At 45.7% G+C, this 23725-nt stretch overlaps 1 protein-coding gene across 1 annotated transcript in view; it reads left to right on the top strand.

Annotated features, from left to right (window-relative positions):
- The window catches only part of LOC143760690 (transmembrane channel-like protein 2-B), a 255526-nt gene that overhangs the window by 196811 nt on the left and 34990 nt on the right, over nucleotides 1-23725 (top strand). The window lies entirely within an intron of this gene.

The raw sequence follows: 23725 nt of genomic DNA, 5'->3' as shown, positions 1-23725 counted from the left end.
CATTTTTTTTAGGGACCACCTCACATTTGAAGTCAGTTTGAGGGTTCTATATGGCTGAAAATACCCCAAAGTGACACCATTCTAAAAACTGCACCCCTCAAGGTGCTCAAAACCACATTCAAGAAGTTTATTAACCCTTCAGGTGTTTCACAGCAGCAGAAGCAACATGGAAGTAAAAAATGAACATTTAACTTTTTAGTCACAAAAATGATCTTTTAGCGAAAATTTTTTTATTTTCCCAAGGGTAAAAGGAGAAACTGGACCACGATCGTTGTTGTCCAATTTGTTCTGAGTATGCTGATACCTCATATGTGGGGGTAAACCACTGTTTGGGCGCACGGCAGGGCTCGGAAGGGAAGGAGCGCCATTTGACTTTTTCAATGAAAAATTATCTCCATCGCTAGCAGACACCATGTCACGTTTGGAGAGCCCCTGTGTGCCTAAACATTGGAGCTCCCCCACAAGTGACCCCATTTTGGAAACTAGACCCCCCAAGGAACTTATCTAGAAGCATAGTGAGCACTTTAAACTCTCAGGTGCTTCACAAATTGATCCGTAAAAATGAAAAAGTACTTTTTTTTCACACAAAATTTCTTTTAGCCTCAATTTTTTCATTTTCACATGGGCAACAGGATAAAATGGATCCTAAAATTTGTTGGGCAATTTCTCCTGAGTACGCCGATACCTATGTGGGGGTAAACCACTGTTTGGGTGCACGGCAAGGCTCGGAAGGGGAGGCGTGCCATTTGACTTTTTGAATGGAAAATTAGCTCCAATCATTAGCGGACACCATGTCGCGTTTGGAGAGCCCCTGTGTGCCTAAACATGTGAGCTCCCGCACAAGTGACCCCATTTTGGAAACTAGACCTCCGAAGGAACTAATCTAGATGTGTGGTGAGCACTTTGAACCCCCAAGTGCTTCACAGAAGTTTATAACGCAGAGGCATGAAAATAAAAAATAATTTTTCTTTTCTCAAAAATGATTTTTTAGCCCACATTTTTTTATTTTCCCAAGGGTAACAGGAGAAATTGGACCCCAAAAGTTGTTGTCCAGTTTCTCCTGAGTACGCTGATACCCCATATGTGGGGGTAAACCACTGTTTTGGCACACGTCGGGGTTTGGAAGGGAAGTAGTGACGTTTTAAAATGCAGACTTTGATGGAATGCTCTGCGGGCGTCAGGTTGCGTTTGCAGAGCCCCTGATGTGCTTAAACAGTAGGAACTCCCCACAAGTGACTCCATTTTGGAAACTAGACCCCCAAGGGAACTTATCTAGATGTGTGGTGAGCACTTTGAACCCCCAAGTGCTTCACAGAAGTTTATAACGCAGAGCCGTGAAATTAATAAATGTTTCCTTTCCTCAAAAATATTTTTTTAGCCCAGAATTTTTTATTTTTGCAAGGGTAACAGGAGAAATTTGACCCCAAAAGTTGTTTTCCAGTTTCTCCTGAGTACGCTGATACCCCATATGTGGGGGTAAACCACTGTTTGGGCACATGCCGGGGCTCGGAAGGGAAGTAGTGACGTTTTGAAATGCAGACTTTGATGGAATGGTCTGCGGGCGTCACATTGCATTTGCAGAGCCCCTGATGTGCCTAAACAGTAGAAACACCCCACAAGTGACCCCATTTTGGAAACTAGACCCCCCAAGGAACTTATCTAGATGTGTGGTGAGCACGTTCAACCCCCAAGTGCTTCACAGACGTTTACAATGCAGAGCCGTGAAAATAAAAAATCATTTTTCTTTCCTCAGAAAAGATGTTTTAGCAAGCAATTTTTTATTTTCACAAGGGTAACAGGAGAAATTGGACCCCAATATTTGTTGCCCAGTTTGTTGTGAGTACGCTGATACCCCATATATGGGGGTAAACCACTGTTTGGGCACACGACAGGGCTCGGAAGGGAAGTAGTGACATTTGAAATGCAGACTTTGATGGAATGGTCTGCGGGCGTCACATTGCATTTGCAGAGCCCCTGATGTGCCTAAACAGTAGAAACACCCCACAAGTGACCCCATTTTGGAAACTAGACCCCCCAAGGAACTTATCTAGATGTGTGGTGAGCACGTTCAACCCCCAAGTGCTTCACAGAAGTTTATAACGCAGAGCCGTGAAAATAAAAAATAATTGTTCTTTCCTCAAAAATTATGTTTTAGCAAGTAATTTTTTATTTTTGCAAGGGTATCAGGAGAAATTGGACCCCAACAGTTGTTGCCCAGTTTGTCCTGAGTACGCTGGTACCCCAAATGTGGGGGTAAACCACTGTTTGGGCGCACGTCGGGGCTTGGAAGGGAGGGAGCACCATTTGACTTTTTGAACGCAAGATTGGCTGGAATCAATGGTGGCGCCATGTTGCGTTTGGAGACCCCTGATGTGCCTAAACAGTGGAAACCCCTCAATTCTAACTTCAACACTAACCCCAACACACCCCTAATCCTAATCCCAACTGTAGCCATAACCCTAATCACAACCCTAACCCCAACACACCCCTAACCACAACCCTAACCCCAACACACCCGTAACCCTAATTCCAATCCTAATCCTAATCCTAACCCTAATCCCAACCCTAACCCTAATCCCAACCCTAACCACAACTGTAACCCAACACACCCCTAACCCTATCCGTAACCCTAACCACAAGCCTAATCTTAACCCTATTTCTAACCCTAGCCCTAATTCCAACCCTAACTCTAATTCCAACCCTAACCCTAAGGCTATGTGCCCACGTTGCGGATTCGTGTGAGATTTTTCCGCACGATTTTTGAAAAATCTGCAGGTAAAAGGCACTGCGTTTTACCTGCGGATTTACAGCAGATTTCCAGTGTTTTTTTTGTGCGGATTTCACCTGCGGATTCCTATTGAGGAACAGGTGTAAAACGCTGCGGAATCTGCACAAAGAATTGACATGCTGCGGAAAATACAACGCAGCGTTTCTGCACGGAATTTTCCGCACCATGGGCACAGCGGATTTGGTTTTCCATAGGTGTACATGGTACTGTAAACCTGATGTAAAACTGCTACGAATTCGCAGCGGCCAATCCGCTGCGGATCCGCGGCCAATCCGCTGCGGATCCGCGGCCAATCCGCTGCGGATCCGCAGCCAAATCCGCACTGTGTGCACATGCCATAACCCTAACCCTACCCCTAACCCTAACCCTACCCCTAGTTCTAACCCTAGTTCTAACCCTAACCCTAGTGGAAAAAGAAAAAAAAATATTTTCTTTATTTTATTATTGTCCCTACCTATGGGGGTGATAAAGGGGGGGGTTTATTTATTATTTTTTTTATTTTGATCGCTGTGATAGAACCTACCACAGCGATCAAAATGTACTTGTAACGAATCTGCCAGCCGGCAGATTCGGCGGGCGCACTGAGCATGCGCCCGCCATCTTGGAAGATGGCGGCGCCCAGGGAGAAGACGGACCGACTTCGGGAGGCTCGGTAAGTATGAGGGGGTGGTGGGGGGGTGGATCGGAGCACAGGGGGGGGGATCGGAGGACGGGGGGAGCGGACAGAAGCACGGGGGAGCGGACAGGAGCACGGGGGAGCGAACAGGGGGACGGAGGGGGGTACCGGACAGAACGGAGGACTGGGGAGGAGATCGGGGGCGGTGGGGGGGGGCCAGAACATGATTTCCAGCCATGGCAGATGCTATTGCAGCATCGGCCATGGCTGGATTGCAATATTTCACCATTTTCATAGGTGAAATATTGCAAATTGCTCTGATTGGCTGTTGCACTTTCAACAGCCAATCAGAGCGATCGTAGCCACGTGGGGGCAAAGCCACCCCCCCCCTAGGCTGAAGTACAACTCCCCCTCTCCCTGCAGATCGGGTAAAATAGGAGTTAACCCTTTCACCCGATCTGCAGGGATGCGATCATTCCATGACGCCACATAGGCGTCATGGGTCGGGAAGGGGTTAATGTTGTTTCGATACCGATACCCGATACCACAAAAGTATCGGATCTCGGTATCGGAATTCCGATACCCACAAGTATCGGCCGATACCCGATACTTGCGGTATCGGAATGCTCAACACTAGTAATGATAGTTTTTGTATCTGCGGTAGTTTGTTGGTACAAATACTGTCAATTGCAATCCTAGAGGTGTAATACTGATGGGGATAATGAAGAGCTAATTTGCATAACAGGTTGGAACAGTTTCTGTTCGCCGGGGCATGAGCAGTACCTGAATGACGCAAGCTAGTTTACAACTAATCAGAGGGAGACGCTGGAGTCTGTGCAGGACGAGATGTCCACTGATTGACCAGAGGAAAGAACTGGGCGGACTAAGAGGATGACACAGACAAGTATTACTATGACAACAAGAATGTGATACAGCGATTGACTACTGCTTTGTTTTTGTTAGACAGATGCCATGGACTTTTTAGGCTCTGATTAGCATTATAATGTCTAGATGAACAATCAGAGGGGGCGGTTTTGTTGTAAAAGAGGTACTCTGTGGACTCATAATTAAGGTTGAGCGAAACAGATCGGACACATTCAAAAATCGCTGACTTTCGGCAAAGTCTGGTTTCATGAAACCGACCCGATCCTCGTGTGGGATCGGCCATGAGGTCGGCGATCTTCGTGCCAAAGTCGCGTTTCGTATGACATGTTCAGCGCCATTTTTCAGCCAATGAAGGAGGACGCAGAATGTGGGCAGCGTGATGACATAGGTCTCGGTCCCCACCATCTTAGAGAAGGGCATGACAGTGATTGGCTTGCTTTCTGCAGCGTCACAGGGGGTATAAAGGGGCGTGCATGCCAACCGCCATCTTACTTCTGCCAATCTTAGCATAGGGAGAGATTGCTGCAGCTTCATCAGAAGAAGGGATATAGTTAGGGAGGAAAGATTAACCCCCAAACCGCTTGTGCTGTAGCGATTTCCACTGTCCAACACCACCTTTTTTTTGCAGGGACAGTGGAGGCTATATTTTTGTGCATCAGCTCTGTAGCTTATTAGGCTGCCTTATAAGGCTCCCTGATGGCTTCATTGCTGTTTGCACGCTGCTGTGCAAACCAACTGCTTTTTTAAAAGCAAAAATCCTGTTGCTCCTTTCTGCACAGTTATCTTGTTTATTTGTCCACACTTTTGTGTGCAGCAGTCCTTTTTATTGCTGCCATACTTGTCCTGAGATCATTGTAGGGAGATTAAAATTGTACTACAGTCCTTGGATTTTTTCATATATCTTCCAGCCACTTTCTGCCGCTTACAATGTGTTGTGTTAGACACTGGGCCTGAGTTGTGCTGCAGTCTCCCCCCCAAAAAAGGGAGATTCAAATTGTCACAAAGTGGATATATGTCAGTTCTGTTAGTTTGTCGTATATCAGCCAGACATGTTCTGCCACTTACATTGTGTTGTGTTATACACTGGGCCTGAGTTTTGATGCAGTCTCCCCCCAAAAAAAGGGATATTCAAATTGTCAGAAAGTGGATATACGTCAGTTCTGTTAGTTTGTCGTATATCAGCCAGCCACATTCTGCCACTTACATTGTGTTGTGTTATACACTGGGCCTGAGTTTTGGTGCAGTCTCCCCCCCAAAAAAGGGAGATTTAAATTCTCAACAAGTTTATATACACCTTCTACCTTGTTTTACAGTACCATATAACGGTTGTTATTTTGGTTAGATTTTCCCAAAAATGAGGAAGTCTGGTGGAAGAGGCCATGGGCGGTCGTTGCCGGCTGGTACTGATGGTGGTGGTGGTGGTGGAGCATCTGGTGGTAGTGGGAAAAGCAAAATAGCACCTAAGGCTGGAGGTGTTGAGCCAGCGTCATCATCTGGCTACACAAGGCCTCGAAGGCTCTCTTATCTTGGAGTAGGAAAACCGCTTTTAAAGCCGGAGCAGCAGGAAAAAGTTTTGGCTTTCCTTGCTGACTCAGCCTCTAGCTCTTTCGCCTCCTCTTCAGAAAGTTCAAAATATAAAACCAGCGAGTCATCAGTGGATGCTCCCGGTCAGGAACAAGACGTTTCCTTGTGTCCTTCACCAAAACCAAAAGTGAAGGATGCGTCAGGCGACACTACAGGTTACTCCATGGAGCTCTTTACAAATACCATGCCTGAGTTAGAAAGGGAAATTGTTAATTGCCTATCACAAGATGAATCAGACATGGAGTGCACTGATGCACAGCCACAGCTAGATTATTATGCTGTTCCATTGACTCAGATCACTACATTGCCCTCACAGCTTACTGAGCCAGAATCTGACCCTGATGAGACTGTGGTGCCCCGTCCCGAATGCTATAGCACCTTACACGGTGTCACAGAGGAAGTTGAACATGACATTGAGGAGGAGGTGATAGATGACCCAGTTGTTGACCCAGATTGGGAGCCATTGGGGAAAGAGGGTGCCGCTGCCAGTAGCTCAGAAGCGGAAGAGGATGATCCGCAGCAGCTATCTACATCACAACAGCTGTCATCTGGCAGGCCCATCTCAGGCCAAAAACGTGTGTCAAAAACAAAAACAGTTTTAGGACAGCGTGGCCATCCGGTGAAAGTAGCACAGCGTGCAATGCCTGAAAAGGTATTCGATAGTAGGAAGAGTGCAGTGTGGCAATTTTTTAACCAAGATCCGAATGATCAGTCAAAAGTTATCTGTAAGAAATGCTCAAAGACCTTTAGCAGAGGGAAGAATCTTAAAAATGTAAATACAACGTGCATGCGCATAGACATTTAACCAGCATGCACTTGCAAGCCTGGACTAACTACCAAACGTCAAGTACCGTTGGTGCACCTGCTCAGCATGAAGGTAGTCAGCAACGCTGCATTGCTTCCCTCACTGTAAGCCCACCGGTTAAGACACCACCAACAGCAAATGCGGAGGTATCGTTGCAAGGCCAAAGCAGTCAGGGAATCACAAGGTTATTGGTAGGAAACACTGTATGTAGGCCAACATCAAGAATACCATCACCAACCCTCTCTCAATCTGCCATGTCCACCACCACCGCTAGTTCCACCATATGCAGCTCTCCAGTCCAGCTCACCCTACAAGAGACTCTCGTTAGGAAAAGAAAGTACTCATCCTCTCATCCACGTACACAGGATTTGAACACCCACATTGCTAGACTAATCTCGTTAGAGATGATGCCCTACCGGTTGGTTGAAAGCAAAGCTTTCAAAGACCTGATGGCCTACGCAGTACCATGCTATGACCTACCCAGTCAGCACTTCTTTGCGAGAAAAGCCATCCCAGCCCTCCACCAGAATGTCAAAGACCGCATTGTCCATGCACTCAGGCAATCAGTCAGTGGAAAGGTGCACCTCACAACAGATGCATGGACCAGTAGGCATGGCGAGGGACGTTATGTGTCCATCACGGTGCACTGGGTTAATGTGGTGGATGCAGGGTCCACTGGGGACAGCCATAGTGGGACAGTTCTGCCTAGCCCACGGTCTAGGAAACAATTGGCTGTAGGCGTTCACCACCCCTCCTGCTCCTCCTCCAGCGAAAGCTCGTCCACGGAGCGCAGTCGCACGACCACTTCATCCACAGCTGCCAGTGTTGCAAACAAGGTGTCCCATTATCGAACAGCTAGTGGTAAGCATCAGCAGGCTGTGTTACAAATGAAGTGTTTGGGCGACAACAGACACACCGCGAAAATACTTGCCGAGAACTTACAGGAAGAAACTCAGTCATGGCTGGGCAGTGTACATCTTGAGGCAGGCAAGGTAGTCAGTGATAACGGAAGGAATTTTATGGCTGCCATAACCCTTTCAGAACTGAAACACATACCTTGCCTGGCTCACACCTTGAACCTGGTGGTGCAGTGCTTCCTGAAAAATTATCGGGGGTTACCAGCCCTGCTCCTGAAGGTGTGAAGACTTTGCTCGCACATCCGCCGGTCGCCCGTACACTCCAGCCGTATGCTGAAACATCAGCGATCGCTGAATCTTCCCCAGCACCGCCTAATAATCGACGTTGCAACAAGGTGGAACTCCACACTGCACATGCTTCAGAGGCTGTGCGAACAGAGGCGTGCTGTAATTTATTTGTGGGAGGATAAGCATACATGGGCAGGCACTTGGATGGCAGACATGGAGTTGTCTGGTGTGCAGTGGTCAAAACGACAAGACCTCTGTCAAGTCCTTCAGTGTTTTGAGGAATGCACATGGCTGGTAAGTGCAGACGACGCCATCATAAGCATGAGCAATCCCACTAATGCATCTGCTGATGCAAAGTTTGACGCACATTAAGGAGCAGGAGTCTGCAGCTGAGGAGGAGGGAAGCCTTGATGACAGTCAGCCATTGTCTGCTCAGGGAACTCTCCTGGACGAGGTGGCGGACGAAGCGGAGGAGGAGGATGATGGGGATGAATATTTATGGGAGGAGGATGCTTCTCAGGGGGCAATAGAAACTGGTGGCGTTGCAAGGTCAGGTACAGGGTTTTTGCGGGACACAAGTGATGTTGATTTGCAAGAAAGTGCTCCTCAACCCAGCACAAGCAGTGAATTGACACCTGGAACATTGGCCCACATGGCTGAGTATGCCTTGCGTATCCTAAAAAGGGACCCTCGCATTATCAAAATGATGACCGATGATGATTACTGGTTGACCTGCCTCCTGGATCCACGATATAAAGGAAAATTACAAAATATCATGCCACATGAGAACCTTGAGCAAATATTGGCTATCAAACAAGCAACACTTGTAGACCGTTTGGTTCAGGCATTCCCAGCACACAGCAGCGGTGATGGTTCTCACACGAGCCGTAGTGGGCAACATGGCAGAGGTGTTAGAGGTGCACAAATCCAAAGTGGCGTTGGATAGAGGGGTTTTATGACCAGGTTGTGGAGTGATTTCGCAATGACCGCTGACATGACAGGTACTGCTGCATCGATTCAAAGTGACAGGAGACAGCATTTTTCCAGTATGGTTACGAACTACTTTTCCTCCCTCATTGATGTTCTCCCTCACAGGTCATTCCCCTTTGATTACTGGGCATCTAAAATAGACACCTGGCCTGAATTGGCAGAATATGCATTACAGGAGGTCGCTTGCCCTGCGGCTAGTGTGCTATCCGAAAGAGTCTTCAGTGCTGCTGGTTCAATACTGACCGAAATAAGGACACGTTTGGCTACCTGAAATGTTGATGATCTAACCTTCATTAAAATGAATCAATCATGGATTTCAAATTATTTGGCCCCACCTTCCCCTGCTGACACGTAGCTTGCCTGAAAAATGTCTTGCTCCATTTGCAGCTGCTGAATGTCCACCATAGGCCATTTTTATACTTCCCTAAATGGGCTGACTCCCCCCACAGGGCCGTGGTCACCACTTGGCGCAAGCACCCTTGCCAGTGCCGTTTGCCTGGACAGGTGGGTGTGCCCAATCTTGGGCGACGGCACTGGCACAGGGTCCCTCATAGTACAATGAAGTGTCTCTGGCAGTGGTGGTGCACAACCAATGTCAGACACACCGTCGTAATATGAGGGGCCCTGTGCCAGTACTGCCGCCCACGAGAGAGTGTTCCCCCCAGCTCGAACAGTGCTCTACCACTTGCAATACTTACCTCACCCTGCTCCACCACTGTGTAGTCCATGCTGTTAAATCCTTCAATGGCACTGGCAATACAAATTTGTTGAAATGATAGATGATAGTTAAAATATACAGGGACCCTGGCCTCCATTTAGACCCGTTAATACTTTGCGCCTACTACCACTATCTGCTACTCAGCAGAGGAGCCCACCCCTGTACCTAGCTATACTACCTGTTTATTTATGAACAATTTTTTGGCAGACATTTAGCCCACTTAATTATTTGGGCCTACTAACTGTGTCTGCCACTCCTTACAGTTGTCCACCGCTGAACAAAGCAATGCCGCCAGTTTAGTCCTGTTACCAATTTTGAACTGCATTTAGGCTACTTCATTATTTGGGCCTACTAACTGTGTCTGCCACTCCATACAGTTGTCCTCCGCTGAACAAAGCAATGCCACCAGTTTAGTCCTGTTACCAATTTTGAACTGCATTTAGCCCACTTTATTATTTGGGCCTATATCTGTGTTTCCTCCTCATCCTGCCCATTGCCAAGCCACTGCTAGATGAGTCTGCTGGTACATTGACCCAGACCACTACATTCCCCTTGCACTCTACACAGCCAGAATCTGATCCTGCTGAAAGTCAGGTTCCCCTTCCCGCATACTATACCACCTTACACGAGGACAAAGAGGAAGGTGCAGATGAAAGTGCAGGTTCCTTCATCAGGTGCGGGGGCATACTCGTTGGCGACGTCACTGGAACAGGGCCCCTCATAGTACACAAAAGTGTCTCTGCCGGTGGGAGGAGCCACACGCTGTCAAACACACCATTGTACTATGAGGGGCCTGTGCCAGTGCCAATGCCTTCGAGTGGGCCCCCCTGCTTGCTCAGGATCACAGCACTTGCAAAGTTGAAATACTTACCTCTCTCTGCTCCACCTGTTGTGAATTCTCCTTTTGGGCTCCCTCCGGTGGTTATAAGTGATACTGCTGTGAGTTCTGCTCTTGGGCTCCCTCCGGTGGTTATAAGTGGTACTGCTGCTCCTTTGGATTTCAGCAGTTATCAGGTGCTGCCACTTATTAACAATTCTGACTGGGCTATTTAATCTGGCTAGATCCTTTACTTAGTGCCAGTTGTCCATGGTTCCTGGAGGATCCACATCTCAGTCTGGTCTCTCCTGCTTGCTGTTCTTTGCAACAAAGATAAGTCCTGGCTTTGTTTTTGCAGTCCTGCAGTGGGCCTTATAGTTCTGTGCATTTCTATGTTTTGTCTTGTCCAGCTTGGTCTGTATAAGGACTTTCTCATCCAAGCTGGAATCTCTGGAGATGCAGATATACCCTCCATACCTTTAGTTAGATGTGGAGTTTTTGTATTCTCTGTGGTGGATATTTTGCTAGTATTTTAATACTGACCGCATAGTACTCTGTCCTATCCTTTCTATCTAGTTAGAATGGCCTCCTTTGCTAAATCCTGATTTCAGTCTTTGTATGTTTATTCCCTCTCCTCTCACAGTCAATATTTGTGGGGGGCTGTCTATCCTTTGGGGATTTTCTCTGAGGCAAGATAGTTTTCCGTTTCTATCTTTAGGGGTATTTAGTCCTCCGGCTTTGACGAGGTGTCTAGAGAGTGTCAGGAACATCCCACGGCTGCTTCTAGTTGCGGTGTTGAGTTCAGGGTCCGCGGTCAGTACAGGTACCACCTTCTCCAGAGTACGTCTTATGCTGCTCCTAAACCACCAGATCATAACAGTACAACTGGCCAACAATGAGTTAATTGCATCTCAAAAGAAGGGAAGGAAAGTGCTGAGCCATTTTTTTTTTCTCTAGTCTATTGTGTCTTTTTTTTTCCCTCTTTACCTCTGGGTGGCTCAGGAGTTTGGCGCTGACATGGATTCTCGTGTGGATCAGCTTGCTGCTAGAGTACAGGGTATTTCCGATTATATCGTTCATACTCCGGTTTTAGAACCTAGAATTCCAACTCCTGATTTGTTTTTTGGGGACAGGTCCAAATTTTTGAGCTTTAAAAATAACTGTAAACTGTTTTTTGCTCTGAAACCCCGTTCCTCTGGTGATCCTATTCAGCAGGTTAAAATTGTCATCTCTCTGCTACGCAGTGATCCTCAGGACTGGGCCTTTTCCCTGGAATCGGGGAATCCGGCTTTGCTTAATGTAGACACCTTCTTTCAGGTGCTAGGGTTATTGTATGATGAACCTAATTCAGTGGATCATGCTGAGAAGACCTTGTTGGCCCTGTGTCAGGGTCAAGAAGCGGCAGAATCGTATTGCCAGAAATTTTGAAAATGGTCTGTGCTGACTAAATGGAATGAGGATGCCTTGGCGGCAATTTTCAGAAAGGGTCTTTCTGAATCCGTAAAAGACGTAATGGTGGGGTTCCCCACGCCTGCTGATCTGAGTGATTCTATGTCTCTGGCCATTCAGATTGATCGGCGCTTGCGCGATCGCAAAGTTGTGCACAATATGGCGCTGTCTTCCGAGCGGAGTACTGAGCCTATGCAGTGTGATAGGATTTTGTCTAGAGCTGAACGACTAGTATTCAGACGTCAGAATAGGTTGTGTTTTTACTGCGGCGATTCTGCTCATGTTATTTCGAATTGCTCTAAGCGTACAAAGAGAATCGCTAGTTCCGTTACCATCAGTACTGTACAACCTAAATTTCTGTTATCTGTGACCCTGATCTGCTTATTATCGTCATTTTCTGTCATGGCATTTGTGGATTCAGGCGCCGCTTTGAACTTAATGGACTTAGAATTTGCCAAACGTTGTGGTTTTCCCTTACAGCCTTTGCAGAACCCTATTCCTTTGAGGGGTATTGATGCTACACCATTGGCTAAAAATAAACCTCAGTTTTGGACACAGCTGACCATGTGCATGGCGCCAGCCCATCAGGAAGATTGTCGTTTTCTGGTGTTGCATAATTTGCATGATGTTATTGTGCTGGGGTTTCCATGGTTACAGGTACATAATCCGGTGCTGGATTGGAAATCTATGTCTGTGACTAGTTGGGGTTGTCAGGGGGTTCATAATGACGTTCCTTTGATGTCAATTTCCTCTTCCCCCTCTTCTGAAATTCCAGAGTTTTTGTCAGATTTCCAGGATGTATTTGATGAGCCCAAGTCCAGTTCCCTTCCTCCGCATAGGGACTGTGATTGTGCTATTGACTTGATTCCAGGCTGTAGGTTCCCTAAGGGCCGACTTTTCAACCTGTCTGTGCCAGAACATACCGCCATGCGGAGTTATGTTAAGGAGTCCTTGGAGAAAGGGCATATTCGGCCATCTTCGTCACCATTGGGAGCAGGTTTTTTTTTTGTTGCCAAGAAGGATGGCTCCTTGAGACCCTGTATTGATTATCGCCTTCTTAATAAGATCACGGTCAAATTTCAATACCCTTTGCCTTTGCTTTCTGATTTGTTCGCTAGGATTAAGGGGGCTAGTTGGTTTACTAAGATTGACCTTCGAGGGGCGTATAATCTTGTTCGTATTGAACAGGGTGACGAATGGAAAACTGCGTTTAATACGCCCGAAGGCCATTTTGGATACCTTGTGATGCCTTTCGGGCTTTCTAATGCTCCATCTGTGTTTCAGTCCTTCATGCATGATATTTTCCGCAATTATCTCGATAAATTCATGATTGTATATTTGGATGATATTTTGATTTTTTCCGATGATTGGGAGTCTCATGTGAAACAGGTCAGGATGGTATTTCAGATCCTTCGTGATAATGCTTTATTTGTGAAGGGGTCTAAGTGCCTCTTTGGAGTTCAGAAGGTTTCTTTTTTGGGTTTCATTTTTTCTCCCCCGTCTATAGAAATGGATCCTGTTAAGGTTCAGGCCATTCATGATTGGATTCAACCAACATCTGTGAAGAGCTTTCAGAAATTTTTGGGCTTTGCTAATTTTTATTGCCATTTCATTGCCAACTTCTCCAGTGTGGTTAAACCCCTGACCAATTTGACGAAGAAAGGCGCTGATGTGACGAATTGGTCCTCTGCGGCTGTTTCTGCCTTTCAGGAACTTAAACGCCGATTTACTTCTGCCCCTGTGTTGCGTCAGCCAGATGTTTCTCTTCCTTTTCAGGTTGATCTTGATGCTTCTGAGATTGGGGCAGGGTCCGTTTTGTCTCAGAGGAATTCTGATGGTTCCTTGATGAAACCGTGTGCCTTCTTTTCCCAAAAATTTTCGCCTGCGGAACGCAATTATGATGTCGGCAATTGGGAATTGTTGGCTATGAAGTGGGCATTTGAGGAGTGGCGACATTGGCTTGAGGGGGCCAAGCACCGTGTGGTGGTCTTGACCGATCATAAGAATCTGATTTACCTCGAGTCTGCCAAGCGGCTGAATCCTAGACAGGCTCGATGGTCCCTGTTTTTCTCCGGTTTTGATTTTGTGGTCTCGTACCTTCCGGGTTCTGTTGTGAATTCCGTTCTTGGGCTCCCTCCTGTGGTTATGAATGGTACTTTTGAGAGTTCTGCTCTTGGGCTCCCTCTGGTGGTTTCGAGTGGAACTTAGCAGCTGCTTTCACTAATTGGTTCCCTGGCCTTGCTATTTTACTTGGCTCTGGTCTGTAGTCCATGCCAGCTGTCAATGTTTTCTGGTTGGATTCAGTCCTCTCCTTGGATTTCTCTGTTGGCCATTCCATTTAAGCTTAAGATAAGTTCTGCTAGTTCTTGGGTTGTTCCTTTGCTTTTGACCTTCTGTTCAGGTTAAAGTTATGTCTCTTTTTGTCCAGCTTGTCATTATGAAATATTCAGGCTAGTTGGAGGCTCTGGGGAAGCAGATTTGCCCCTCCACACCGTGAGTCGGTGTGGAGACTATTTTTTGTAAACTCTGCGTGGATTTTTAGTTTTTTAATACTGACCGCACAGTATCCTTTTCTATTTCTGTCTATTTAGATTATTATTGGCCTCCTTTGCTAAAATCTATTTTCATTTCTGTGTTTGTCATTTCCCTCTCCACTCACAGTCAATATTTGTGGGGGGCTATCTTTCCTTTTGGGAGTTTCTCTGAGGCAAGATAGTTTTCCGTTTCCATCTTCAGGGGTAGTTAGTTCTTAGGCCGTGACGAGGTGTCTAGGGAGAGTCAGGAACACTCCACGGCTATTTCTAGTGTTGGTGCTAGGAGTAGGGATTGCGGTCAGTAAAGCTTCCACCTCCTCAGAGCTGGTCCATGATTTATTTTACCCACCAGGTCATATCAGTGCTGCTCCGTAACCACGAGGTCATAACAGGGTTCTAAGAATGTTAAGGCCGATGCCCTCTCTAGGAGCTTTTTGCCTGATTCTCCTGGAGTCCTTGAGCTGGTTGTTATTCTCAAGGAAGGGGTGATTCTTTCTGCCATCTCCCCTGATTTGCGACGGGTGCTTCAGGAATTTCAGGCTGATAAACCTGATCGCTGTCCAGCGGGGAAACTGTTTGTTCCTGATAGATGGACTAGTAAGGTGATTTCTGAGGTTCATTGTTCTGTGTTGGCTGGCCATCCTGGGATTTTTGGTACCAGAGATTTGGTTGGTAGGTCCTTTTGGTGACCTTCTTTGTCACGGGATGTGCGTTCTTTTGTGCAGTCCTGTGGGACTTGTTCATGGGCCAAGCCTTGCTGTTCCCGCGCTAGTGGGTTGCTTTTGCCTTTGCCGGTCCCTGAGAGGCCTTGGACTCATATTTCTATGGATGTTATTTCAGATCTTCCTGTTTCCCAGAAGATGTCTGTCATCTGGGTGGTTTGTGATCGGTTTTCTAAGATGGTTCATTTGGTACCCTTGCCTAAGTTGCCTTCCTCTTCTGATTTGGTTCCGTTGTTTTTTCAGCACGTGGTTCGTGTACATGGCATTCCTGAGAATATTGTGTCTGACAGAGATTCCCAGTTTGTTTCTAGGTTTTGGCGGGCCTTTTGTGCTAGGATGGGCATTGATTTGTCTTTTTCTTCAGCATTTCACCCTCAGACAAATGGCCAAACCGAGCGAACTAATCAGACCTTGGAAACTTATTTGAGATGCTTTGTGTCTGCTGATCAGGATGATTGGGTAGCTTTCTTGCCATTGGCCGAGTTTGCCCTTAATAATCGGGCTAGTTCGGCTACTTTGGTTTCGCCCTTCTTTTGTAATTTTGGTTTTCATCCTCGTTTTTCTTCGGGGCAGGTTGAGCCTTCCGATTGTCCTGGTGTGGATTCTGCAGTGGACAGGTTACAGCAGATTTGGACTCATGTGGTAGACAATTTGACGTTGTCTCAGGAGAAGGCTCAGCGTTTTGCTAACTGTCGTCAGTGTGTTGGTCCCCGGCTTCGGGTTGGGGATTTAGTCTGGTTGTCTTCCCGTCATGTTCCTATGAAGGTTTCTTCCCCTAAGTTCAAGCCTCGGTTTATTGGTCCTTATAAGATTTCTGAGATTATCAATCCTGTGTCTTTTCGTTTGGCCCTTCCAGCCTCTTTTGCCATCCATAATGTTTTCCATAGATCTTTACTGCGGAGATATGTGGTGCCCATTGTTCCTTCTGTTGATCCTCCTGCCCCGGTGTTGGTTGATGGGGAGCTGGAGTATGTGGTTGAGAAAATTTTGGATTCTCGTTTTTCGAGGCGGAGGCTTCAGTATCTTGTCAAATGGAAGGGTTATGGCCAGGAGGATAATTCTTGGGTTGTTGTCTCTGATGTTCATGCTGCTGATTTGGTTCGTGCTTTTCATTTGGCTCATCCTGATCGGCCGGGGGGCTCTGGTGAGGGTTTGGTGACCCCTCCTCAAGGGGGGGGGGTACTGTTGTGAATTCTGCTTTTGGGCTCCCTCCGGTGGTTATAAGTGATACTGCTGTGAGTTCTGCTTTTGGGCTCCCTCCAGTGGTTATAAGTGGTACTGCTGCTCCTTTGGATTTCAGCAGTTATCAGGTGCTGCCACTTATTAACAATTCTGACTGGGCTATTTAATCTGGCTAGATCCTTTACTTAGTGCCAGTTGTCCATGGTTCCTGGAGGATCCACATCTCAGTCTGGTCTCTCCTGCTTGCTGTTCTTTGCAACAAAGATAAGTCCTGGCTTTGTTTTTGCAGTCCTGCAGTGGGCCTTATAGTTCTGTGCATTTCTATGTTTTGTCTTGTCCAGCTTGGTCTGTATAAGGACTTTTTCATCCAAGCTGGAATCTCTGGAGATGCAGATATACCCTCCATACCTTTAGTTAGATGTGGAGTTTTTGTATTCTCTGTGGTGGATATTTTGCTAGTATTTTAATACTGACCGCATAGTACTCTGTCCTATCCTTTCTGTCTAGTTAGAATGGCCTCCTTTGCTAAATCCTGATTTCAGCCTTTGTATGTTTATTCCCTCTCCTCTCACAGTCAATATTTGTGGGGGGCTGTCTATCCTTTGGGGATTTTCTCTGGGGCAAGATAGTTTTCCATTTCTATCTTTAGGGGTATTTAGTCCTCCGGCTGTGACGAGGTGTCTAGGGAGTGTCAGGAACATCCCACGGCTGCTTCTAGTTGCGGTGTTGAGTTCAGGGTCCGCGGTCAGTACAGGTACCACCTTCTCCAGAGTACGTCTTATGCTGCTCCTAAACCACCAGATCATAACATCCACCGCCGTGACGTATTCCACATTTCCTGGGCCCACGAAAATCTTGAGCCAGTCCTACCCCCCCACAACTTTAGCCAAATGACCCCCAGTTTTTAATGCCTAACTATTATTATAAAGTAAATTAAGATTGACAAGCTTCAGTAATAAGAATTGATGTTCTTGGCATTAAAATGGGCACTGTAGGTGTTTTGCTGTCGTCCACTCACTACCGACTTTGATTCCCCATTGACTTGCATTGGGTTTCGTGTTTCAGTCGGCCCCCGACTTTACGCAATAATCGGCCGATTTCACCCAACCCGACTTTTGACATAGTCGGGTTTCGAGTAAAAGTCGCTCAACTCTACTCATAATCATTTGGGGTGCTTTTAAGCTTGTCAGTTGTGGATATTTATATTATTGTATTTGTGCTTTTTTGATTGGTGGTTGTTAATGAAGTGGATGTGGTTATAGTATTTAAGGAGGGTTATTGCAATGTATTGTGTGCTTGATAAAGATCCTGTTGGATTGCAGCAGTATGCAGAATAAAGGTGATATAAATTCACCAACTTGTGGCATGCTTTCTTTATTTTCTATTGGATGTTTGAACTTTCTCCAAGATGGACTCATTTGACGAGAGCTGCAATTTTGGGTAAAGTCAACCCTGTGTTTGCATGAGGTGCTGTGAGCCAATTATTATATGACTAGCCTATCCATTACTAATCCTATAGTTGTATGGTAAATAACTTTTTATGTCCCCCAGACATGGATAGCGGGGTGGGACACAACGACGGACAGGTATGGTATATTGTTGTTTTATTATTTAAATTTTATTACAGGACATCGAGGGTGATGGGGAATTAGACGTAATAATAAAAATATTAAACTGTTGTGTTTTTATTTCAAATAAAAGACTTTATTCTTGCTGTGTCTTTATTTACCATACAACTATATGATTAGTAATGCATAGGTATCTTATAGACGTTTCTCCATTACTAAGCTGTTGGCTTGATGTCACCGGTGAAGTCAATCCAACAACTATTACCCCACTTGCCACTGCTACAGGGCAAGTGGGAAGAGTCAGGCAAAGAACCAGAATTGGCGCACCTAATTGATGTGCCTTTTCTGGGCAGCGGCAGGCTGCTATTTTTAGGCTGGGGGGTCAATATCCATGGCCCCTTACGAGCCTGAGAATAACAGCCCCCAGCTGTGAGCTTTAGCAAGACTGGTTGTCAAAAATGGGGGGGACTCGACGCTGTTTTTTTAAATTATTTATTTAAGGGAAGAGTTAGGAGAGCTGTGTTCAGCACCCGGCGAGCGGGAACAGTTTACTGCAACACTTCTTCCCCGGCACCGATGCATGTCACATGGATGACATCCATGTGTATGGACGTGTGCGGAATGTTTTATGGCTTGTGCTGACATAAAAAAATGGACATGTCAGAGTGCATTGCCCACGGACACACGGTCCGTGGAAACACACTGACATGTGCACAGACCCTTTCACTCGAATAGGCAAATAGCGCTCCGTTCCTCCCGAGTCTCTCCGCATGGCTAAGTAGCATTGTACAGCCACATATAGGGTATTGCCATGTTCAGTAGAAATTGTGGGACAAATTTTGTTTCCATTTTTACCCACTTCTTGTGTGAAAATGTAAAATCTTTGGCTAAAACAAAATTTTGGTGGTAAAAATGTAGTTATTTTGTCCTCACTGCCCAATGGTGTTAAATTCTGTGACACACTCATGGTGTCAATATGATCTCTGCACCCCTAGATGAATTCATTGAGAGGTGTAGTTCGTAAAATGGGGTCACTTATGAGGAATTCTGCTGTTTTGGCACTTCATGGGCTCTCCCAGTGGGTCATAGCACCTGCAAACCATAACAGTAAAATCTGGTGCTCCTTCCCTTCTGAGCTCTGCCATGCGCAACTCACGCACTCAGGACAAATTGCACAATAACTTTTTCGGTCCAATTTATTTTGTTATCCTTTGGGAAAATAAAAAATTGGGGGCAAAAAGATCATTTTTGTGAAAAAATAATGATTTCTTTACTTTTACGTCTTTATATTATAAACTTCTGTGAAACACTTGGGGGTTCAAAGTGCTCACCACACATCTATATAAGTTCCATGGGGGTCTAGTTTCCAAAATTGTGTCACTTGTGGGGAGTTTCCACTGTTTAGGCACATCAGGGGCTCTCGAAATGCGACATGGCGTCCGATCTCAATTCCAGCCAATTTTGCATTGAAAAGTCAAACAGCGCTCCTTCTCTTCCAAGCTCTACCATGCGCCCAAACAGTAGTTTACCTGCACATATTGGGTATCGGCATACTCAGAACAAATTGCACAACAACCTTTGTGGTCCTGTTACCCTTGGTAAAATAAAAAATTTTAATCTGAAATTTTTTGTGAAAAAGTTAAATGTTTTGTTTTTTTAAACACTCCAAAAATTCCTGTGAAGCACCTGAAGGGTTAAAAAACTTCTTGGATGTGGTTTTGAGCACCTTGAGGAGTACAGTTTTGAAAATGGTGTCACTTTTGGGTATTTTCTGTCATAAAGACTTCAAATGTGAGGTGGTCCCTAAAAAAAATGGTGCTGTAAAACTGAGAAATCGCTGTTTAACTTTTAACCCTAATAACTTCCGAACAAAAAAAAAATTTGATTCCAAAATTGTGCTGTTGTAATGTAGACATGTGAGAAATGTTACTTATTAAGTACTAGATGTTTCCAGCCAGCTAACACTCGGCACGCTCATTGCTATCTAATTAACGCTGCTGGTGATTAAACTAAAGTAAATAATGACAACATTCAATAGCGCTTACGCAGGGGGTAAATTAACTTAAAATGAAGTTAATAACAATAGTGTGGTGATGTGTGTGGGGTGGGATTATGTGTGGTAATGTGGTGGGGGGCGGGATTATGTGTGGTAATGGGGTGGGGGGGTGGGATTATGTGTGGTAATGGGGTGGGGGGGCGGGATTATGTGTGGTAATGGGGTGGGGGGCAGGATTATGTGTGGTAATGTGGTGGGGGCAGGATTATGTGTGGTAATGTGGTGGGGGGCAGGATTATGTGTGGTAATGTGGTGGGGGCAGGATTATGTGTGGTAATGTGGAGGGGGGCAGGATTATGTGTGGTAATTTAGAGGGGGGCGGGATTATGTGTGGTAATGTGGTGAGGGGGCAGGATTATCTGTAGCAATGTGGTGGGGGGGCGGGATTGTGTGTGGTAATGTTATGGGGGGCGGGATTATGTGTGGTAATATGGTGGGGGGTGGGATTATGTGTGGTAATGTGGTGGGGGCAGGATTATGTGTGGTGATGTGGTGTGGGGCGGGATTATGTGTGGTGATGTAGTGGGGGGCAGGATTATGTGTGGTGATGTGGTGGGGGCGGGATTGTGAGTGGTGATGTGGTGCGGAATGTGTGTGGTAATGTGGTGGGGGCGGGATTGTGTGTGGTAATGTGGTGGGGGGTGGGATTATGTGTGGTAATGTGGTAAGGGGGCGGGATTATATGTGGTGATGTGATGGGGGCGGGATTATGTGTAGTAATGTGGTGGGGGCGGGATTATCTGTGGTAATGTGGGGGGGCGGTATTATATGTATTAATGTGGTGGGGGTGGTATTATGTGTGGTGATGTGGGGGGCGGGATTATGTGTGGTGATGTGGTGAGGGGGCGGGATTATGTGTGGTGATGTATTGAAGGGGCGGGATTATGTGTGGTAATGTGGTGGGGGGCTGGATTATGTGTAGTAATGTGGTGGGGGGGCGGGATTATGTGTGGTGATGTGTTGGGGGGCGGGATTGTGTGGTGATGTGTTGGGGGGCAGGATTATGTGTGGTGGTGGGGGGGCGGGATTATGTGTAGTAATGTGGTGGGGGGGCGGGATTATGTGTGGTGATGTGTTGGGGGGTGGGATTGTGTGGTGATGTGTTGGGGGGCAGAATTATGTGTGGTGGTGGGGGGGCAGGATTTGTGGGGAGTGGGATTGTGTGTGGTAATGGGGTGGGGGGAAGGATTATGTGTGGTGATGTGGTGGGGGGGCGGAGATACTGTGCAGGGGGCAGGATTAGCGAGTAATCATGATGCCTCTTATATATATAGATTTTGTGTAACATATCTCTGTGATTTTAGAGAATGAAAATTCAAAGTTGGAAAATTGTGAAATTTTCAAAATGTTTGCCATATTTCCATTTTTTTCACAAATAATTGCAAGTCATATAAAATAAATTTTACCACTATCATGAAGTACAATATGTCACGAGAATACAATGTCATAATCACCAGGTTCCATGAAAGCATTCCAGAGTTATTACCTTATAAAGGGACAGTTTTCAGAATTGTAAAAATTGGCGTGGTCATTAACATGCAAATCACCCTTGGGGGTAAAGGGGTTAATGAAATGGCACCGGAGTCAGCACATGCACATACCACCTTTTTTTAAGACACTGTGCCTGCAAATTCGCATATACAGTGTCTTCAATGAAATGGTGACGTATATTGTTGTATGCGCACGCATTGACTCCATTGCCATTTTAACCCCTTAATGGCCGCCAATACGCCTTTTAACAGCGGTAGTTAAGGGTACTTAAACCAGTGTATAGCGTCCCCCAGAGTCTGATTTTTTCCTGGGTCTCGGTTGCCGGGGGTAGCCGAGACCACAGAGAACATGATTCGGAGAACCACCCGGGTTGTGATCGACGGTAATTAACCGATAACAGGCGACCGCAAAAAAAAGCGATTTCCCATTTAATTTCTCTGTGGTCCGATGTGATGGTACATCAGAGGACAAAGAAGTAGGGTCCCCGATCCCCCCAGTACCTCCTGGTGCTCCTCAGCCCTCGTACATCCCCCCATGGGCACCACCATTTTCTTCCGATCACTGTTACTAAACGTGTAACGGCAGCCGCAAAAAAAAAGTCTGATGTGCCATTCAATTTCTCTCTCCTCTGATGTGATCGCACATCAGAGGAGAGAGAAAGAGTCCCTGATCCCCCTGGTCCTCCGATCACCCCCCCCCCCGGTACCTGCAGAGTCCCTCCATGGCCCCTTGAAGTCCCCCGTGCCTCCGGCTAATTCCTGGAGAAAATGGCATGTGCAGTGCGCCTGCCGAGATCTGCCGTCCGGGCCCGGCAACAATAGGAAGATTTTTCCTATTGGTTCATTTTGGTCACCGTGATAAAGTCTATCACAGTGATCAAAATAAGAAAATAATAAATAACACCCCCCTTTATCACCCCCTGAGCTATTAAAAAATAAAATAAAGAAAATGTATTTATTTCCATTTTCCAACTAGGGTTACAGTTGGGCTAAAGTGAGTTGGGCTAAAGTTAGGGTTAGGGTTGGGGATAAAGCTAGGGTTAGGGTTGGGGCTAAAGTTAGGGTTAGAGTTGGGATTAGGGTTAGGGTTGGGATCAGAGTTAGGTTTAGGATTAGGGTTATGGTCAGGGTTGGAATTAGGGTTAGGGGTGTATTAGGATTAGTGCTGGGATTAGGGTTAGGTTTGTGGTTAGAGTTGTGGTTAGGATTGGGATTAGAGTTAGAGGTGTGTTGGGGTTAGGGTTTTGATTAGGGGTTATGGTTAGCATTGGTATTAGAGTTAGGGATGTGTTGGGGTTAGGGTTGTGATTAGGGTTATGGTTAGGGTTGCGATTAGGGTAACGGGTGTGTTGAGGTTAGGGTTGTGATTAGGATTATGGATAGGATTGGGATTAGGGGTGTGTTGGTTTTAGGGTTGGAGTTAGAATTGGGGGGTTTCCACTGTTTAGGTATATTCTTGGCTCTCCACACGCGACATGGCATCCGATCTCAATTCCAGCCAATTCTACATTAAAAAAGTCAAATGGCGCTCCTTCTCTTCCAAGCTCTGCCGTGTGCCCAAACAGTGGTTTACCCCCACATATGGGGTATCGGCGTATTTAGGAGAAATTGCACAACAAATTTTGTGGTTCATTTTCTCTTTTCACACTTGTGAAAATAAATAAAAATGGTTCTAAATAAAATGTTTGTAAAAAAAAGTTAAATGTTTTTTTCTTCCACATTGCTTCAGTTCCTGTGAAGCACGTAAAGGGTTAATAAACTTCTTGAATGTGGTTTTGAGCACCTTGAAGGGTGTAGTTTTTAGAATAGTGTCACTTTTGGGTATTTTCTGTCATGTACACCCCTCAATGTGACTTTAAATGTGACGTGGTGCCTAAAAAAATGTTTTTGTAAATTTTGTTGTAAAAATGAGAAATTGCTGGTTAACTTTTAACCCTTATAACTTCCGAACATAAAAAAATTTTGTTTCCAAAATTGTGCTGATGTAAAGTAGACATGTGGGAAATATTATTTATTAACTAGTTTTTTAAATATCTCTCTGATTTAAGGGCATAAAAATTCAAAGTTGGAAAATTGCAAAAACTTAAATTTTTTTGCCATATTTCCATTTTTTTCATAAATAAACGCAAGTAATATCAAAGAATTGTTAGCACTATCATGAAGTACAATATGTCACGAAAAAGTAAACTCTGAATCGGTAGGATCCATTAAAGCGGTCCAGAGTTATAGCCTCATAAAGTGAGAGTGGTCAGAATTGTAAAAATTGGCTTGGTCATTAAGTACCAAATTGGCTCTGTCACTAAGGGGTTAATGTACTACAACATCAACATAGCAGTGTGCATTACTTCAATAAAATGGTTCTAGAGTCAGAGCCTG

Source organism: Ranitomeya variabilis, chromosome 1, assembly GCF_051348905.1.
Source record: "Ranitomeya variabilis isolate aRanVar5 chromosome 1, aRanVar5.hap1, whole genome shotgun sequence".
Lineage (NCBI taxonomy): Eukaryota > Metazoa > Chordata > Amphibia > Anura > Dendrobatidae > Ranitomeya > Ranitomeya variabilis.
Note: the sequence above shows the minus strand (reverse complement) of the source record. Positions and strands in the feature narration are given on the sequence as shown.